The sequence below is a fragment of the Rhinatrema bivittatum genome, chromosome 4 (genome assembly GCF_901001135.1).
Source record: "Rhinatrema bivittatum chromosome 4, aRhiBiv1.1, whole genome shotgun sequence".
NCBI lineage: Eukaryota > Metazoa > Chordata > Amphibia > Gymnophiona > Rhinatrematidae > Rhinatrema > Rhinatrema bivittatum.
Window position 1 is genome coordinate 63,934,919 of NC_042618.1, and position 19,961 is coordinate 63,954,879.

Here is a 19,961-nt window from a genome sequence, read left to right on the forward strand (position 1 = left end):
GTGGACGTGCATCTCCCCACTGGGGATTGCTTCATTTTCAAAGAAAAGGAGAGTTAAGGAAATAAATTCCCCCACTCTCCTGCAGTGATACCAAATGGTCCAATCCCACAGTTGAGAATTCCTGAGGTGATTTCTGTGATCCCTCGAACGAGTGGCTTGGTCTGTTAGCTGATTTTTCAGCCAGGATGGACTTAGCTGCTTGAGCAGCTGAAAGGCAGTGGGTGCAGGAAGCCGAGCACGGTGGTGATGGTACATGCCCTCTCCCCCTGCAGCTGGAGACCATCACTGTGCTCAGCCAGATAAGGCTTAGCTCCGGTAAGTTTAAAAAAAAAAAAAAAGATTATACAGAGACGTAGAAGGATATCTTTTGTTGTGCAGGGCTTCCTCCTCCCCCGGTCTCCGTGCTCGGCGCATCGGTCTGACATTCGTCCCGCTCCATGGGAGGTCAAGGGACGTGGACAGCCTGGCAGACTGAGCAGTCTCCTTAGGCTAGGCCCTGTTCCGAGGCTTTTCGCTGCATGCCGCGTGGTAAGACACAACAGCATTTCGCACATTTTTGGTGACTGCCCTCTACCTGATTGTTGGCCCTGTGTGTGTGCCTAGCTGTGCGTCCAGGTTGTGCGCCCAATTAAGTGCGCCATACTGGCCGCACACCTAACACTGCGCAGAAGTGGTACTGTGTGCTTACGTTTTTTGGGCGCTTATTTTTTGGGCACCTAGATAGGCACCTAAGTTTTGGATGCATAATTTTTGTACACCTAGGCTGAGTGCGTATAAAAAAAAAATCTATTCACACACCTCCTCCCACCGCTCAGTGCTCTGTAGGCCATAATGACGCCTGTACTTAAGAAGCCTCAGTGTCTTTCTCTTTGCACTGCTTGTCATATTTGAGCGTTTCAGTCAGAAGTGCCCGCTAATTTGTGCCACCATTGTTTGGAGGCTCAGGGAGACAGACAGCTCAGGTGGGGCATCTGATTTTGGAACTCCTCTAACTGGTTCCTCAGCAGGGGATGGTAGCTCAGTGAGTACTCCTCAGGTACCTCCTGGTCTGGATACTTCTATTTTTTCCAGAGTAGAATTTTTCCAGGGATTGCAAACCTTTCTTCTAGTGCAGTCCTCAGCCCTGTCCAATGCTCCTAGAGCAGAGGCACAAGTAGGGACCTTGCCTGGTCCTTCTGTTAAGTGCTGGAGTACTCCTAGAGTGGCAACGGGGCCTCTGGATATAGACCTGGATGGTACGGTTGATAATACTGATCCTGCCTCTCTTGAGGATGGTGAAATTCCTCCCAGATTGGAACCATATAGAACGATGTTGTGGTTCTTTCATAGAGATGAACTACCAGCTCTGATTTCTCAGACCTTGACAATGCTTGGTGTTCCTGGGGCAGATTCATGGTCTGAACTGAAGAGAAATCCTGTTTGGTTTCCTTGCGTAAAGCCCCTTGTTTTTTCCCCATAATGGAGGCCATTCAAGAATTGATTGATCTTGAGTGGGGCGCCCCAAGGCTAATTTCAAAGGAGGTCGGGCTTTGGAAGGCCTGTACCCTCTGGATCCAGTGGTAAAAGAGCGCTTACATTTTTCGAAGGTAGATGCACTTATGCATGCAGTCTCTAAGTGGACCACTATTCCCGTGGAAGGAGGAGCAGCCCTGAAGGATGCTCATGATAAAAAGATTGAGATTATCCTTAAGCAAGCATTTGAAGCTATGGCGATGTCCTTGCAGATTGCTTCTTGTTGTTCTGTGGTGGCTTGCTCTTGTTTGCTTCTCTTCCAGGAGGTTGATGACTCTGAGGTAAACTCCAGGGCGGTTATGGAACCAGCCGCTGCCTTCTTGGCAGATGTGGGCTGTGAATTTGGTCTGCACTTCAACCAGAGGGGTGGCTTCAACAGTAGCGGACATGCATCAGCTATGGTTGAGGAATTAGTTGGCCGATGCAACCTCCTAATGAATGTTGCCAACCCACCCCCAGGAACAGGAGATAGGGGGATGCCTTTCTCTCTTTTATCAGAGGTGGGTCCACATCACATTAGACCAGAGGGTTCTGGAGGTGACACAGAAAGATATGCGATGGAATTTCACAGTGTTCCTCAGGACATGCCACTCCCTGCAGAAGAAGCAAGCAGTGGAGGTTACATTGGCAAGGCTACTCAGTCTGAGGGCTGTGGTCCCAGTGCCCATGTCTCAAGAAAATATGGGGCAATATTCCATTTATTTCGTTGTGCCAAAGAAGGAGGGCTCCTTTCATCCCATTTTGGACCTCAAGAGCGTCAACTGTCATCTGCGAGTGAAGCATTTTTGCATGAAAACATTGCATTCGGTGATAATGGCCATGCAGTCAGGGGAATTCCTGACCTCTCTGGAAAAGGTACAGAGAAGGGCAACCAAAATGATAAAGGGGATGGAACAGCTCCCCTATGAGGAAAGTTTAAAGAGGTTAGGACTGTTCAGCTTGGAGAAGAGTTGGCTGAGGGAGGGTATGATAGAGGTCTTTAAAATCATGAGAGATCTAGAATGAGTAGATGTGAATTGGTTATTTACTCTTTTGGATAATAGAAGGACTAGGGGGCAATCCATGAAGTTAGCAAGTAGCATATTTAAAACTAATCGGAGAAAATTATTTTTCACTCAACGCACAATTAAGCTCTGAAATTTGTTGCCAGAGGATGTGGTTAGTGCAGTTAGTATAGTTGGGTTAAAAAAGGTTTGGATAAGTTCTTGGAGGAGAAGTCCATTAACTGCTATTAATTCATGGGATCTACTTAGTGTTTGGGTACTTGCCAGGTACTTGTAGCTGTTGCGTCTGTCGGTCTTCGACGGCTTCGCCCCGCTTGTTGCACCCCTATCCCAGCTCCTCCCGCTTACCTGGGCAAGATGGCTACTGCAGCGTCATCAAGCCAACTTCTCTGGCGTCCCCGGAACGGCTATGGTGCAGCCGTACGCCATTGCCCCTCCCAGGTACCTGCTAGGATGCGCACACGCGCGCAACCCACGTCTAAGTGCACCCAGTGGCGCGAACCTCGAGGGCGTTCCCTCATCTGATGTCACGCCCATCCGGGTATATCTACTTCTCAAGATTGCTAGCTCATTGAGTTGGCAAAGGTTTGAATAGTCTGACTGTTCTTGTCTGCGCTACTCTGCCGCTTCCCTGCTGCCTGCAGGAAGCTCTCCTTCTGCCCTTCGGGGTTTGACTACTAACTTGGGTACCCGCTCCTCGGGGGCCCTCTGTTCTATTTCAGGTGTCATTCAGGGATCAGGCACTTGCTCCTTGAGGGCCTGCTCTCCCTGCCTCAGTGCCTATACCATCTACGACTATCTGGTGGAATCGCATCCATAACAGCTAACACCGAGTGAGTACACTAACATCTCATCTGTCTCATCCACAGTAGTTCCTGCTGCAGAACCTCCAGACGTCATCTTGAAGAGAAGGGCTCCCTCTGCCGAGATCCCTGAGACTCACCACTGCCACCTGGTGGCTACTTCTAGCTGTACAAATAAAGAGTTCTAAACCGGTGTTTTTGTGCATAGAGTCTAGCCCAGTGCTGTGGCTCCTCACGGGGCTCCTCCCCGTGGGCGTGGTCATCTCCACAGCACCCAAGGATCCACTAAAACACACGTAATAACAATAGTAGCCTGGATTGGTCACTGTTGGAAACAGGATGCTGGGCTTGATGGACCCTTGGTCTGACCCAGTGTGGCAATTTCTTATGTTTTTATGTTCTTATGACCAGTCTGAGGCGTATCTCCACATTCCCATCTGACTAGAACATCAATGCTTCCTGTGGTTTGCAGTTCTGGGATGCCACTTTCAGTTTTGGGCGCTGCCCTTTGTCCTGGCACCGCTCCCAGAACTTTTTCCATGGTAATGATGGTAGCTGTGGCAGAATTGAGGAAGGAGGGAATCCTAGTACTCCCATATTTGGAAGACTGGCTGATTTGCACCAAGTTGTTGGAAGAGAGCCGCCTGGTGACTCACAAGGTGATTTCCCTGTTGCGGGAGCTCAGCTAGGTGGTAAACCTTGTCATGGGACTCTCAGTAAATACTTTGAGATGAGTACTCTTTTTGAAAAATATGGAATTTTGGATTGGGACTTGGGACTTGCGTTTATGCTTGCCAAATGAAGTGTTGTTCCCATGATCTACACAATTTGAAGTTCGTCAGCATGTTGGGAGTTTTTCATATTTTAACAAAAATTTAAATTATAAAAAATTAACAAAACAAAGTGGATTTAAAATAAAGCAAAGTGACCCTGTACCAAACGAGAGTTTGATTGGTATACAGACTCTGTGAGTAAGGGTCCTGTTGTGAGTGAGCTGTTTAGTGGACCCTTGGGCCGACCTGTGAGAGACTGGGGAGAGGTGTACTATAGTCTCTGGTGAGTGACAGGTCAGGAGGCAGATTCCAGGCAGGAGCTGGACGTGAGCTTCACCCTGGAAGCCGGTACTCCCCCGGGAGGAGCCCGTAGGAGCCCAGCCGCTGGGACTTAGGTGATTCACCCTGGAAGCCGGTACTCCCGGGGGAGGAGCCCGTAGGAGCCCGGTCATTGGGACTTAGGAGATCACGGAAGCTGGAGCTGGAGCGGGCAGGCAGGGATCAGGAGACAGGCAGGAACTGAAGCAGGCTGGGACCGAAGCAAGCAGGAACTGAAGCAGGACTGGCTACTGGAACCAGACAGGAGCTGTAGCAGGACTGGCTACTGGAACCAGACAGGAACTGAAGCAGGACTGGCTACTGGAACCAGACAGGAGCTGAAGCAGGACTGGCTACTGGAACCAGACAGGAACTGAAGCAGGACTGGCTACTGGAGCCAGACAGGAAGCCTGAAGCAGGACTGGCTACTGGAACCAGACAGGAGCTGAAGCAGGACTGGCTACTGGATCCAGACAGGAACTGAAGCAGGACTGGCTACTGGAGCCAGACAGGAGCTGAAGCAGGACTGGCTACTGGAACCAGACAGGAGCTGAAGCAGGACTGGCTACTGGAATCAAGCTGGAACTGAAGCAGAACAGGTTACTGCAAGCAAGCCAGACAGAAGCAAGACAGGTACTGGAACCTAGCTGGAGCTGGAGCTGAAGACGTGTACTGGAACCAAGCTGGTGCTGAGGCTGAAGATGAGTACTGGAACCAGGCTGGAACTGAAGCTGAAGACAGATACTGGAACCAGGCTGGAACTGAAGCTGAAGACAGATACTGGAACCTGGCTGGAGCTGGAGCTGAAGATAGCCGGAGTCAAGCAGGAACCAGGCTGGGAGGCCAAGGAAGACAAGCAGGAATCAGACAGGAGACAAAGCAAGCACAGGGGCTGGCGAGACGCGTCGGGGCCCAGTGCAACGTGGGAGCGCTAGGGAACCCTGTTGCAAGGCCCCGACTGAGAGCAGGCGCTGGGGTTACATACCCCCCGGCGTCTGACGTCAGCGGAGGGGGCAGAGCGTCTCGTGGCGGGAACAGGGCTATATCTGAGCCCTTCTTGCGCACACGCGTCTAAGGCCCGGGCGTCCCCAGGAGAGCCTCCGACTGCGTTGCTCCTGCGAGGTCGCCGACGAACAGACCGGCCTGCGCACCGGCGGGAGCGGGAGGAAGGAGGTGAGGTCCCGGCCACGACCGGGACAGCAACAGGTCCTACAACATTTGACAGTTTCATACATTATATATGGCTCTGTGATATGGCATAAAAGATACAGCAGTTAAACCATTTACTATTGTTTGTGGATTTATTATCTTCAACATGGATGCAGATATGAAAAGAAAATTACTCCATATGGCCTTTAGATGAAGACTTTTATATTGAGGTAGGCAGTTCAAACCAGCAGCTATTAAAATGTGCCTGAAATTCAAATTTTTTCATGTGTTTTCTGCAACTGCTTGTCAATTTTGCTTATATTGTTAAGAAAAGGAATTTTTGATCGGACTAGAAAGTCTCACAAACCATCATTCCCCTAACTGAGATTGAGCTTTGCACACCATCGTTTCCCCCAGGGGTGGTGGCGTGCTGCGGTCCCGATGCCTCTTGAAGGGTGCAGTGTACCGTAATAATCAGCGATCCTGTGACGTTCTCTGCAGTGAACACGCACAAGCAGCAATTCACTGAGGCTTACACCAGCCCTACTTCATGTGGGATTAATTGAATCTATTTAAAGATTAACTTTTCTTATTATTTTAGATTTGCTGATGTAAAAAGGAAATGAAACAATTCAAATATATAAGCCCAAAAGAACACTGTTTTGAAGATGAAGAGTTGTGTGACCACAGCAGGAGTCAGTGATGCAGAAGAAAGAAGGACTGTAAAATGAATTATCAAGAGAAGGAACTGTCCAGCAGTGAATCCGTGTTTACTGTTTTCAACTTGCTCAGTCATATAATCTGAGTTGTTGGACACCATATTTTTTTACTTCACAATTAAACAGAGCAAGAAAACACTGCTCCCAGTTTAAAGGAAAGACTCAATATAATTAGGTTACTAAGTCGGTGGCATTACAAACTCACCTATGTTTTACTTATTATGGATCAGGCTGATTGTGTCATCTCTGCCCTGATGAATGGTTGGCCTAGGCTTAGCTGGAGCATAGTAAGAGAGGAAACGTAATCTAAGATGGTAACTTTAATACTGGTGAGTGGGCACACACACACTGTTGAAACCGTCCCTTCCCGATGGCTTCACTCCACCTACCTTTCTTTCTTTGCACCTCCTCTCGCTCTGGATGGACGCCTGGCTGCTGTGGCGTCTGCCTGCCATCCTCTCCGGCGTCCCCGGACCGGCTTGGGTGCTGCCTCCCGCCATGCTCCGCTGGGACCTTAGGGCGAGTGCACTGCGCGGCCCTCACTCTTATTTCCTACTTGGCGCGAACCTCAGGGGCGTCCCCCTGTGATGACGTCACGCTGCCCGGATATTTAAAGCCTAAGATGTTTGCTAGCCTTTGAGTTAGCAAGGGGAATCTTACTGATGGGATTCGCTCTCCGTACCCAGCTACTCTGCCTCTCCAATTTCCATTGGACTCTTAACGCTAACGGGGTACCCGCTCCTCGGGGGCCTCACTTGCTTTTCAGGTCGCTATCAGGAAACCGGTACTCGTTCCTCGAGGGCCCATGTTCCCTGACTCGCTGCCTTCTCCTACCTTCTCTTCTGCCTGGAAGGATTCGCTATCTTCAACCCCAGTGAGTACTACCATCTCCACCTCAGAGCTTTCCCTGGAACCAGGTACTCGCTCCTCGAGGGCCTGCCTCCGTTCCAGCCCTGGTGCCATCTCCTACGAGGAACCGCTGTGTGAGTACATCCACTTCAAGCCTATCAGCTCTCAGGGATCAGGTACTCGCTCCTCGAGGGCCTGCTCTCCCTATCCTGGGGTTCTCCATACTGGGGCTTTATGCTTATTCCACTGTACTCATTATTCTCAGTTCTTTCCACTACAGCACTGCTACCGGAGGAGTCGCTGTTCCAGCGCCTGAGGGATACCAGCCCAGCCGGGCTACTTCCGCTGCTCACTACTGCCACCTCTGGTGGCTTCATCACATTGTCTAATAAAAGATCAATCTCTGTGTTTGTGTGTCCTAAGCTGAGCCTGACCTGTGGCCCCTCACGGGACTTCCCACCATGGCGTGGTCAGCTGCCACAGTGTCCAAGGGTCCACCCAAATCTCACTAATTATAACACACATATGCAGGCTCGTGTCCAGCGACACGGACATTTTATAATATGCGCACATGATATAAAATAGGCTAAACACGCGCACGTGTGCACAAGTGTGCATGCAAATGATGCCTCTACCTCGTAAGCAGAGATATTTTAATAGAAACGCATGCTGATGCAAGTGCCAGTTAAATCACTTTCTACCCAGTTCACCCACGTAAGGGACAGGACTTCCTAATCCTCTATTTATATAGCCTTCCTTTTCCTCTCTTAACTTCAACCCTTAAAACCCTGCTGACATGCCTATATTTGTTTGTTTTAAGACTTACACGCCTTCTATAGCAGAAGTAAAGTTATGTGGTAGGGGGACCCAGCATGCACTTGTGCGTGTAATTTTTTACGCGCTGGTTCCATTCATAAATCCAGGAACACTCACACGCCACCCAGACCACGCCCATTTCCTGCCCCTTTTTTGGGCTTTTTCATGTGTGTGTGTACTGGGAGATACATGCATACTCGGGCAGCTTTTAAAATCCACTTGGCATGTACCGGCCTGACATATTCATGAATCTCATGGTTTGGCACGCATTGGGCTTTTAAAATTCACCTATAAATTTGGTAAATTGGAGTGAATTTATTCTGAAAGATTTACTCTTTCTTAATTTTCATGTTTAAATCTCCATGTTATGCAAATGTTGCTATGAGTATTCCATTGCTCATCAAACTGGACTCTACCCATAATCTCCATGTTATGCAAATGTTGCTATGAGTATTCCATTGCTCATCAAACTGGACTCTACCCATAGGGGCGGATTTTAAAAGACCCGCGCCCCGGAGCGCCTATTTTGCATAGGCCGCCGGCGCGCGTAAAGCCCCGGGACGCGCGAAAGTCCCGGGGCTTTCGAAAAAGGGAGGGAGGGGGCGTGTCCGGGGGCGTTCCCGAAACGATGCGGCGTTTTGGGGGCGTGCCCCAGCATTTCGGGGGTGGGCCCGGGGGCGTGGTCGAGGCCTCCGGACCAGCCCCCGGGACCGGAGGACGGAGCGGGGCTGCCGGCGACGCGCGCAAAGTTACGCCTGCTGAAAGCAGGCGTAACTTTGCCGACAAAGGTAAGGGGGGGTTTAGATAGGGCCGGGGGGGTGGGTTAGGTAGGGGAAGGTGGGGGGAGGGCGAAGAAAAGTTCCCTCCGAGGCCGCTCCGAAATCGGAGCGGCCTCGGAGGGAACATGCAGCTCGCGCTGGGCTCGGCGCGCGCAGGTTGCACAAATGTGCACCCCCTTGCACGCGCCGACCCCGGATTTTATAAGATACACGCGTATCTTATAAAATCCAGCGTACTTTTGTTCGCGCCTGGTGCGCGAACAAAAGTACGCGCTCGCGTATTTTTTAAAAATCTGCCCCATATTGTCCTTCCCTTTGGGGGATATAAAAGAAGAGGAAACTGGACTTAGGCTGAGAAATATTGTTTTATAGATGAGTAAAATGAAAAAAACCCAAAAAAACCCACCATGCCTTTCATATACAGAAACTTTTTTCTAGCATGCAAATTGAATTTCATCAGTAGATTTATTTATTTATTTATTTATTTATTTTACTTAGGACCTGATTATTTTCTCCTTAAAGATATCAATTAAGAATTCACAAGCTATTTTTAAATTGTGTAGCATAGCAGAGGTGTCCTATAAACATTCAAAAAAACAAGTTCTTAATACTTGCTATTTTTAATGCAATGGAGAAAATTCATGCAAATTGTAAGACAGCAATATAGTAATACAGAAAAGGGCATTGTACCAGGCGCGAACAAGAGTACGTGGGATTTCAATAGATACGTGTGTAGCCGCGCATATCCATTAAAATCTGGGGTCAGCGTGCACAAGACTGCCCAAAATTGGCAGCCTGCGTGCGCCGAGCCGCGCAGCCTGCCTCTGTTCCCTCCGAGGCCACTCCAAAATCGGAGCGGCCTCGGAGGGAACTTTCCTTCCGCCTCCCCCCACCTTCCCCTCCCTTCCCCTACCTAACCCACCCCCCTGGCCCTATCTAACTCCCCCTACCTCTGTTGCAAAAGTTACGCCTGCTCGAGGCAGGCGTAACTTTGTGCTCGCCGGGCCAGCTGCCGCGCGCCATTTTCCAGTCCGGGGGCTGGTCCAGAGGCTGCAGCCACGCCCCCGGGCTGAAACCACACCCGCAGCACCACCCCCGGATGACGCGCCAGCCGTGTCACTCCCCGACACGCCCCCCAATGACGCGCAGATCGCGACACGCGTCCCAGGAAAGCCCCGGGACTTACGCGCGTCCCAGGGCTTTGCGCATGCCAGAAGCCTATGCAACATAGGCTCGGCGCGCGCAGGGGGTGTTTGAGCCAGGTTTTCGGGGGGTACGAGCTTATCTTACGCGCATACCCCTTTGAAAATCTGGCCCATAGTGTATACAGGCTTTAGGATCAAAAGTATAGCCGCTTAGAATGATGCCTACTATAACATAGGGAAAGAGCATTTAAAAGGCATTGTGATGTACCATTGGGACAAAGGAGAGACTGCGTTGTACAACACATAATTCTTCACCAGTTAATGGTCTTGAAGATAAGTTAAAAATAGAAAATGACAATTGGTTAGACATAGTACTATTTATTCCCAAGGGTTCATAGTGAGTTGAGGATGTGAATGTGTTATTCTAGCTGGATGTTCTGAGCTGTGCTAGCCAGACCGTCCTCGAGAGCATTGATGTCATGGCGTCAAATCAGATTGATGTTGGTCTAAAAGAGAGGCCGAGAAATCCAGCAAGGAAGATGGAGTAGTGGGAGCCAAAACTGAAATTATTCATCATCTGCTGAGTCATCCAGTGATGATTCATCAAAAGTAACTTTCTTCTTTGTCAGTGATGAGGCTGGGGTCACCCACGCAAAGATGAAGTCTTTCAAGTAGTCAAAGGTGTCTCGTTGGAATTTTTTAAATATTTATTACCTTTCAAATCAGAACAAAATGTATCAAGATTCCGATGGAACTTGGTCAGTTGGGTAGAAAAACAGTTTGCTGCAATAGAGCTCTTCAAGCTATCAGCTTGTGTAGAGATCTGTTCCTGAAGAGAGATCACTACTGTTTTAGTAGTTTCAATGATCAGTAACATGAAATCAAAGCCTCATTTGTTTAGGATTTGGTTCCATTTAGAAAGAAAATCCATCTGTCTGGATATCTGGAGCGCTCTGGGCTTGAGGTCGTGGAAAGAACCGTCCTTTTTGTTTCTTTATTTTCAGAGTTTGACAGAGCTCTAATTATGAAATATTATTTCAAAGCTATGAATATTACTAATTTGGGTGGATTAAATCCGTATATTTCCTGATTTGTCCAGGGTAACGCAGTTGCGTAGGAAAGCTTTCTTACTTATGCGCCCTGAAGCTGTAGCAATGGGGGCAAATTTCCTATTATGCTACCCAGCAAGGTGTGTAATAAAGTACTCTATAAAATACAAATGTATTTCCAATCCTGAGCAATTAAGGGGGTTCTTAGATGCTAGAAGGGAAGTCCCTACAACTTAAAAAAGATCTGGAGCGTGTAGTAAAAAAAAAAAGATATGGATATTTTCAAGAGAGCTTTGTTAGTATGATTTCTTAGATACTCCTGTTTTCCTTTTCCTCTCCCCCAATTTTTCCTAGAAAGAATGAGGGTATTTAACATTGTTTATAAGTTTATGTTTGTAATTACTATTATTATTGTAATTACTAATAGATTTCTTTTTTGTAACTCTCTATTATTTCTAAGCAAAGGAATCTTTGTTTATATTATAAAAGCTGATAAATAAAAAATAAAAAAAAACATAGAAAGAAAATCCAGGTTGTCTGTATGAAGGCGAAGTTCTTTCAGGATCATAAGGCCTTGTGGGATTCATTGAACCTGACAATACTCAATTAAGATAGCTGCAATCATGTAGTTTATTTATTTATTTGCATATCGCTTATCCCACACCATCCCACAGAAGAGGTTCAAGGCGGGTAACAACATTCATAAAATCATGAAATACAATTAAAAAAATGGTAAACCGCACATAATAAAATGCACATAATAAAAAAAAAATTACACAAAGGCTTTAGTAAAATAGTAGGCATTAACATTTTTCCTAAACACCTTACTATCTGTCTCTCTGCATACCTCTAGGGTAAGGCATTCCACAATAACAGCCCAATGTAGGAAAACGCTCGATCACGAATAGATCGTAGTCTAAAACTGTGCAAAGATGGAATAGTAAGTAGCTGAGAATCTGCATATCGCAACTTTCTATTTGGATAATGTTTTGATATTAGTTCATGTGTAAAGCAATAATGCTTACCATAGACCAACTTGTAAATAACAACTACTAACAAATTTAGAATGCCAAGATACTGATAATCAATGTAATTTCCTCAGTGTTGGCGTGATATGGTCAAACTGCTTAAGGCCAAAAATCAGTCTAGCTATCGTATTCTGAATCAACTGAATCGATCTAAGATTTTAGTTTAGCTTGTGTTGCTCTTTTCTGTAAAGTGATAATATCAAACCAGGATGGCAATGGACTAGTAGATGAAATTTTTGTAAACAAAGGTGCTTTAGTAAGGACAATGCAATAGTCTTCCTCAGTTTAGCTAAATATGTCTTCTGAGGCTGTAGATGCCATAGGGGCCGCTACATCAGACAGGCAAATGCACACAGGAATTGTGGAGTAATGGAAGCACACAAGAAATCATATACGATAAGGCAGAATGTGAGGCCAACAAAGACTGCTCTTCCAAGTAAGCAAAATAATACTTCTACTTTAAGTTTCCAACATGGCCGTGTTGTACCATAGGAGCTGCTTTGGGATGGACTCATGAAATCAAATTAACATCTAAGTAAAGAACAGAAGGTGAATAGTCATAACAGAGGCAAAAAAAATAGCATATGGAAGAAATGCTCAATAGCTGAAAATTAGACATACAGTTTCCTTTGTCCCAAATGTACATTACAATGCCTTCAATATCCAAACCTATTTGCAATGTTTTCTTCATAAGTTGAAAATAAGTTTGGTTTTTTCTTCTATGGCTTATGCTAAATCTAACACCTCCACGTAAATCAAGGTGAAGTCTGCCAGGACTCTCGGACACACAAATCATTGCCTTCAAGAGGGTAGCCCTCTATGACTTGTCCTCACTAAAACAAATCCCCTGTCGGGGATTTCAGAATCTATCTGCAGCTGAAAGCTGCTCCATACATATGCTATCTGCCGATCCTAGTATTTTTATTAATCCAGCAGATAAGGGTGGAAGTATGGTAATACAAGACTGAATACAAGAACGAATCTCATATATTTCTGAAGTCACCCAACAACTTTCTGACCCTCATTACTACAAACCTTTACCTTATGATTCCATAGCATCTTTATCCACCACCATCGCTAATACAAACAGGATTAGACAGACAACCACTACCTCACCTCAAAGGAAGCTGATTTATTACTTGAGAAACATCTGCTTGTTCCTCCCATTTACATTTTACCAAAAATCAACAAATCTCTTCAAAACCCTCCCAGCCGCCTGATCATTTCAGGCATCAGTTCAATTCTTGAACCGCTCTTGAAATTTAAGGACATTTTTTTACACTCTTTTGTATCAACCTGTATGCCATGGGGCGGATTTTAAAAGGAGCGCGAATAGCCTACTTTTGTTTGCGCTCCAGGCGCAAACAAAAGTACGCTGGATTTTAGTAGATACGCGCGGAGCCGCGCGTATCTGCTAAAAACCTGGATCGGCGCGCGCAAGGCTATGGATTTTGTATAGCCGGCGAGCGCCGAGCCGCGCAGCCTACCCCCGTTCCCTCCGAGGCCGCTCCGAAATCGGAGCGGCCTCGGAGGGAACTTTCCTTTGCCCTCCCCTCACCTTCCCCTCCCTTCCCCTACCTAACCCACCCGCCCGGCCCTGTCTAAACCCCCCCCTTACCTTTGTCGGGGGATTTACGCCTCCCAGAGGGAGGCGTAAATCCCCGCGCGTCAGCGGGCCTCCTGCGCGCTGGGCCGCAACCTGGGGGCGGGTCCGGAGGGCACGGCCATGCCTCCGGGCCACCCCGGGCCGTAACCACGCCTCCGGGTCCGCCCCCGAAATGCTCCCGGCACGCCCCCTAAACGCCGCGCGGTTCGGGCCCGCCCCCGACACGCCCCCCTCGGAGAACCCCGGGACTTACGCGAGTCCCGGGGCTCTGCGCGCGCCGGTAGGCCTATGTAAAATAGGCTCACCGGCGCGCAGGGCCCTGCTCGCCTAAATCCGCCCGGTTTTGGGCGGATTTAGGCGAGCAGGGCTCTGAAAATCCGCCCCCATATGTACAGAACACTAATCACTTCATCACCCTTTTGGACTCAGTACCTTTTCCTTCTGATCCATTTTCTCTGGTCATTTTAAATATTTCTTCCCTCTACTCAAATATACCCCAAGAGGAAGCAATTAGAATAGTGGAATTTATATTAAATCAATGTGACTCCCAGAATACCAACCTCTTTCTTTTCTTAGTATCTCTTGCCTGGTTAGCACTAACACAAAATTATTATTATTTTTTTTTAACCAGTGTTATCAACAAATAAAAAGCACAGCCGTGAGTTCAACCATGACCCCCATCCATTGCCTACCTCGATGTAGCCTACTTTGAGTCCATTCATATCCATACTTTACCGTTTTGTCAGTTTTTTCCACTTTGGCTCTGTTATATTGATGATTTTTTTTTTTATTATGGATTGTTATGGTCTTACAATTCTATATATTCATAGACTGGCTCAACAACTGTGACCCTAATCCATAATTCCATTACCATCTGCTTAAATCACAAATCTCCTTTCTTGATACTTTAATCACAGTAGGGCCTAGCTCTTTTGAAACTACATTGTTCCATAAACCAACTGATCATAACACATTACACCAGTTAACACCCTCACTTGTTGTGAGATGATATCCCCTTAGGCCAGTTTTTCTGATTGAGGTGCCTACGTTCTTCTGGTATGTCCTGCCTAATTCAATGAAAGTGCAAAAGTGAGATGGCATACACTCTAACATCCAAGTAGAAACAATAGCAAAGAAGTTATTTCTACAGAGTTCATTCACATCACCAAATTTATTTCATCAATGTATCATTCTGGTAAATTGTTTTAAACAAGGTATTTGTATATAAATGTATACCCCGACACATATGTGTTTCGCATAAAGTGCTGCTTCAGGTGGGATAGAACATTTTTCAAAGGAACTCATACACTTAAGCAACATAATAGGACAGAATGATATTCTAGCCCAATTCAATGCCTAAGTCAATGCCTTCTCTTTGTTTCCTATATATTTTACTCATTACCTATACATCACTTCATGCATCTGATGAAGTGGACTCTGTCCTCGAAAGCTTATGCTTCAATAAATTGGTTATTTATTTTTGCTTTGACTTCATTATCCAACCTCAATTTTTGCTCGCTTTTGTGAAAGAGGCTACCCTCCACAAGTCCTTAAAACAACATTTAACAAAGCATTATACATCGATAGGGACTTATTATTCATGGTCCATCTGAAAGAGTCTTCTGATTGCCTAACTGGTCTTCTACCCTTTTCTGAAAGAATCAGTCAAGTTTGTAACATCATACGCTGACACTGGTCCATTCTCACACTCCATCCAATTTTTCAGGATGTCCTCAAATTTGCAGTTTGTTGAGGTCTAAACCTATATGATGCTCTGGTTCCCTCAGAATTATGTCTTTCCCTTCCAACCCATTCTCCTTTCAATGCAGATCATAATCTATCCAACACTGTTCTGTTTGCCCTTATCTTTATCATTTTCTGAATTCATCCATCTCATCTCCGGGAAGATTTATCCCCTAAAACATATTTCTGATTGCTCTACAATGGGTGTGATCTGTATCATCTTATGCCCCTACCCTCTCATTTATATAGGCAAGACTATCCTCCCATTAAAGACTCGGATAATTCAACATCGATCATGTCTATGTTTGGGCTGCATGAAAGCCCCTCTTGCTACCCATTGGGAGGAATGGTTATACTCCATCTTTGATATTAGGTTCTTTGTAATTGAACATTGTCCCCCCTCCTAGTAGAGAGGGTAATTCTCAGCTCTCTTAACCTGGTGCAAACAGCGCTGGATCTTTAAATTAGGTTCCTTAACATCTGCCAATCTCAGTAGAGAAATTGAATGGACTGTGTTTCTGCCTCCTCTCAATATATTTTACCTATTCCTGGTACTGTGTGGTTCCCCCTACAGTCTCAATACCTAATCACATAAATCTCTCTCAGGTCCCTTTCAGGTCCTCTTCTGTCTGTTTACATGCATCATAATCAACCACTTTGATTTGCTGTCTCTCTTTCAAATTGTATTGGTACTTTTTGATCATATGACTTATTGGGATTAGCTGTCCAGGTTTTGCCAGTCTTTCTTGCATTTTCAAAACATCTTTTAAATGCTCTTTCCCTATGTTATAGTAGGCCATCGTAGAAAATAGAAGGCATTCCTATGGGACATACATTTTTGGCGCATATATATATATATATATATATATAAAAACTAGAAATAACTCCTGGCTGTTTGGCTGCAGGCTTCACATCTGAGTTGTGGGCCCTTCTCAGCTGCTGCTTCTGTGAGGATCTTGGTGGCCTTCTAACCCAAACAGTGCCTCTCCTCCCACCACAACCTTTATGGTTTGCATATGACAATCTCTCTTCTTCCTTCTATTCAAAGAGACCCTATAAAGTTATGAACATATACTTTTTTTTTTAAATATATATTCACTTCACTTATTGTTCTTTGAAAGACCTGTTTTAATTTTTCTAGTTTTGTAAGATCAGGCACTTGCATGAGATTAATGCAGACTGGAAAGGGAAACATAGACCACCATCTATCAAGATCCATCTGCCAACGCAAAGAACTTCCAACCCTTGTTAGTCTTCCCTGTACCTAAAGAAGTAAATCACAACCAACCAGAGTGGTAGATATAAACCTGGAATCACTCCGGTTACTTTTAATTGAAGGACAGAGCAGAGGAATAGTAGTAATTAGTATGCCAGTTCCATATCTGATAAAGCACCAGTAAACATTTACAACAATTGGAATTTTGTTATACTTAAATGTAAACCTCTTGAGCTGAACATAACTTGTTGACTTTTCATTTAGAAATTGTTCTTCAGAGAGTAAGCATGTGCAGCATGGTCTGTGACAGATAGCTCTGCTGCAGCCGTATAGGCATGGATGTGTGCAGTACACGTTCTTGACAGGAGGCTTGTGTGTTCTGTCAAGAATAAATATAGTTGTTCTGGCCAAGAGCAGCTCAGCTACTCTCATAGAAAAGCCTGGAAACAACAGATGAGGAAGGCTCCTGAGATGCAAGACAAAGTTGGTGCATTACACGCCCTGGGACAGAGCAGGCTGTGGGCCTGAGTTCTGGGAAGGGCACCAGAACAAACGCTTTCGTGTTCTACTTGTGATTGGATGGGACACTGTTGGAAACAGGATACTGGGCTTGATGGACCCTTGGTCTTATGTTATGTTCAATATACACAAACATGAGCCCTAGCCAATAGCAACATATTAAGGGTACTCTGAACTAGAAAAATGGTCTTACCATTGCCACAATGAACTTGCAATAGTAGTACTTATAGCATTTGCAGGCATGCCAGCAGGAAGTCAGAATATAAAGGAGAGAGCTAAGGAGTTGGCAAACGGATGCGTGCTTTCCTGCATTATAGCTATACAGTAAAATTGAAGCTACCTTGAAAAAGATGAATAACCTAGAGGAAAGGACAAAGTAGAAAAACATGGAGGATCCAGCCAAAGGAAAGTTCTTAAAAGAAAAAAAATATTATTTATTTATTTATTTTATTTATTTAAGTTTTTTATATACCAACATTCAAGACAGTGGTCCCATCATGCTGGTTCACAAGAAACAGGGGTGAAATTATAATAAACTTTACCATTTAAACAATAGTGCAGAAAAGCAGTTACATATAACAAGGAAAACAATAACTTGGAATGAGAAGGGAAATGAAGATTAGAAAGTTATATATATGTATAAATAACATTGTGAGAGGTGGCTATTAACACTAATACTAGCGGAGCTTGTTGCATGAAGGGAGTTAGATGGGGTTGGAGTTAGGAAAGGCCTGCGTGAACAGCCACGTTTTGAGTCTTTTCTTGAATGTTGAGATGTTGGGTTCCATTCTAAGATCCGGGGGAATGGAGTTCCATAATGTTGGACCGGCTGTGGAGAATGCCCGATCTCTAAGCGTGATGTGTCTGGTAGTCTTGGCTGGAGGTACTTGAAGTAATCCTTTGTAAGCATCTCTTGTCGGTCTTGTGGAATGGTGTAATCGGAGGGGAATATGGAGATCGATTGGGGCTAATTGATGGATGTTTTTGAAAATGGTGAGAATGGCCTTGTAGATTATTCTGAAGTGGATGGGCAGCCAATGGAGGTCCATCAAGATAGGTGTTATGTGTTCTCTTCTCCTGGTGTTGGTGAGTATACGGGCGGAGGCGTTTTGTACCATTTGTAATGGTTTGGTGTGTGATGAAGGGAGACCAAGCATGATGGTGTTGCAATAGTCCAGCTTTGCGAAAATGATTGATTGTAGGATCGTTCTGAAGTCATGTGTGTGGAAGAGAGGTCGTATTCTTTTCAGCACTTGGAGCTTGTAAAAGCAGTCTCTGGCGGTTTTGTTGATGTTAGCTTTCAGGTTTAGGTGATTGTCAATTTGAACTCCTAGATCTCTCACTTGTGTAGTGCTTGGTACTGTAGGATGAGTGTATGTGATGGAGCTGTTTTCTGGAGTGATGAGTAGAAGTTCCGTTTTTGATGAATTTAGTATCAGGTTGAGACTTGTAAGAAGTTGTTTGATATTTTGGAGGCAGGATTCCCAGTGCAACATTGTTTTTGCGAGCGATTCTTCGATGGGGATCAGGACCTGAATATTGTCAGCGTAGAGAAAATGTTTGAGATTGAGGTCAGTGAGAAGTTTACATAAGGGTAACAGATAAATGTTAAACAAGGTAGGAGACAGGGATGAGCCCTGAGGGACTCCTACGGCTGCGGGGTGTAGAGAGGATTCTTTATTATGAATCTTGACCTTATAACCTCTGTTGCTGAGGAAGGTTCTGAACCATGATAGGGCAGTGCCTGAGATACCTATGGCTGATAATTGGTTGATGAGAAGGGAGTGATTGACCGTATCAAATGCAGACGAGAGGTCGAGTAGTATCAGAAGGAAGGCTTGTCCTTTGTCTAAGCCTAGGATGATGTGGTCAGTCATAGAGATGAGGAGGGCTTCCGTGCTTAAGGTTTTACGGAATCCATATTGTGATGGAAATAGAAGGTTGTTGTCTTCAATGTGGTTTGAGAGTCGTGAGTTTACCAATTTTTCCATTATCTTGGCTATGAATGGGAGGTTAGCTATCGGTCTGAAATTGTTAGGATCGTTTGGGTCGAGATTTGGTTTTTTGAGAAGGAGTTTGAGTGAGGCAAGTTTGAGGTTGTCCGGATAGAGTCCTTGTGTGAGGGAGCAATTTATGATGTCTGCCAGGGATTTGGAGATAGATTCTGGAATTCCTAGTAGTAGTTTGGTTGGGATGTGATCCGAGGGGTGAGAGGATGGTTTCATTTTCCTTAGAATTCCTTGGATCTCAGCGGATGAAGTTGTGTCAAGTTCTTCTAACCGAGTGTAGTTGATTGAGGGTTGAGGAGTGGTTAGTGGAACGGTGGGGTTCGTGGGGAGCTGCGATAGGAGAGTATTGATTTTGTTGTTGAAGAAAAGAGCAAGTTCTTCTGCTTTTGATTGAGCTTGGTCATATGTAATCTCTTGTTGGTTTACTTGTGTGAGGTTGGCTACATAGCTGAAGAGGGCTTTGGCATCAAAAACAAGGTCGTGTATCTTCGAGGCATAGTAGTCCCTCTTGGATCTTAGGGTGCTTGATTTGTATTGATGCAGAGATGATTTGTAGATTGAAAGGGTGATGGTTCCTGGGTTTTTGCGCCATTTAGCCTCATTTTGTCTTAGTTGGAGTTTGAGATTTCTTAATTCTGCTGAGAACCATGGCTGTCTTTTGGAGGAATTCTGGTGTGGTTTTTTTGTAATAAGAGGGCATAGCTTGTTGGCTATAGTTTCGGTGATTGTGTTCCATGATCGAAGTGCTGCGTTCGGATCTGTAAGGTCCAGTTGGTGGAGTAGTGGAGATAGGTGATTATTAAGGTCTTCTGGGGAGCAAGTTTTCCTGTATTTGAAGGAGGGCAAAGGAATGCAAGCCGGGTTGGTATCTTTTATAGAGAATGAAGTAGTTATGAGATAGTGATCTGACCACGGGACCTTTGT

General features: G+C 45.5%; 1 protein-coding gene across 1 annotated transcript in view; it reads left to right on the forward strand.

The window, feature by feature from the left end:
• Positions 1-19,961, forward strand: part of CCDC198 (coiled-coil domain containing 198) — an 83,824-nt gene that overhangs the window by 45,389 nt on the left and 18,474 nt on the right. The gene's annotated exons all lie outside the window — the stretch shown is intronic.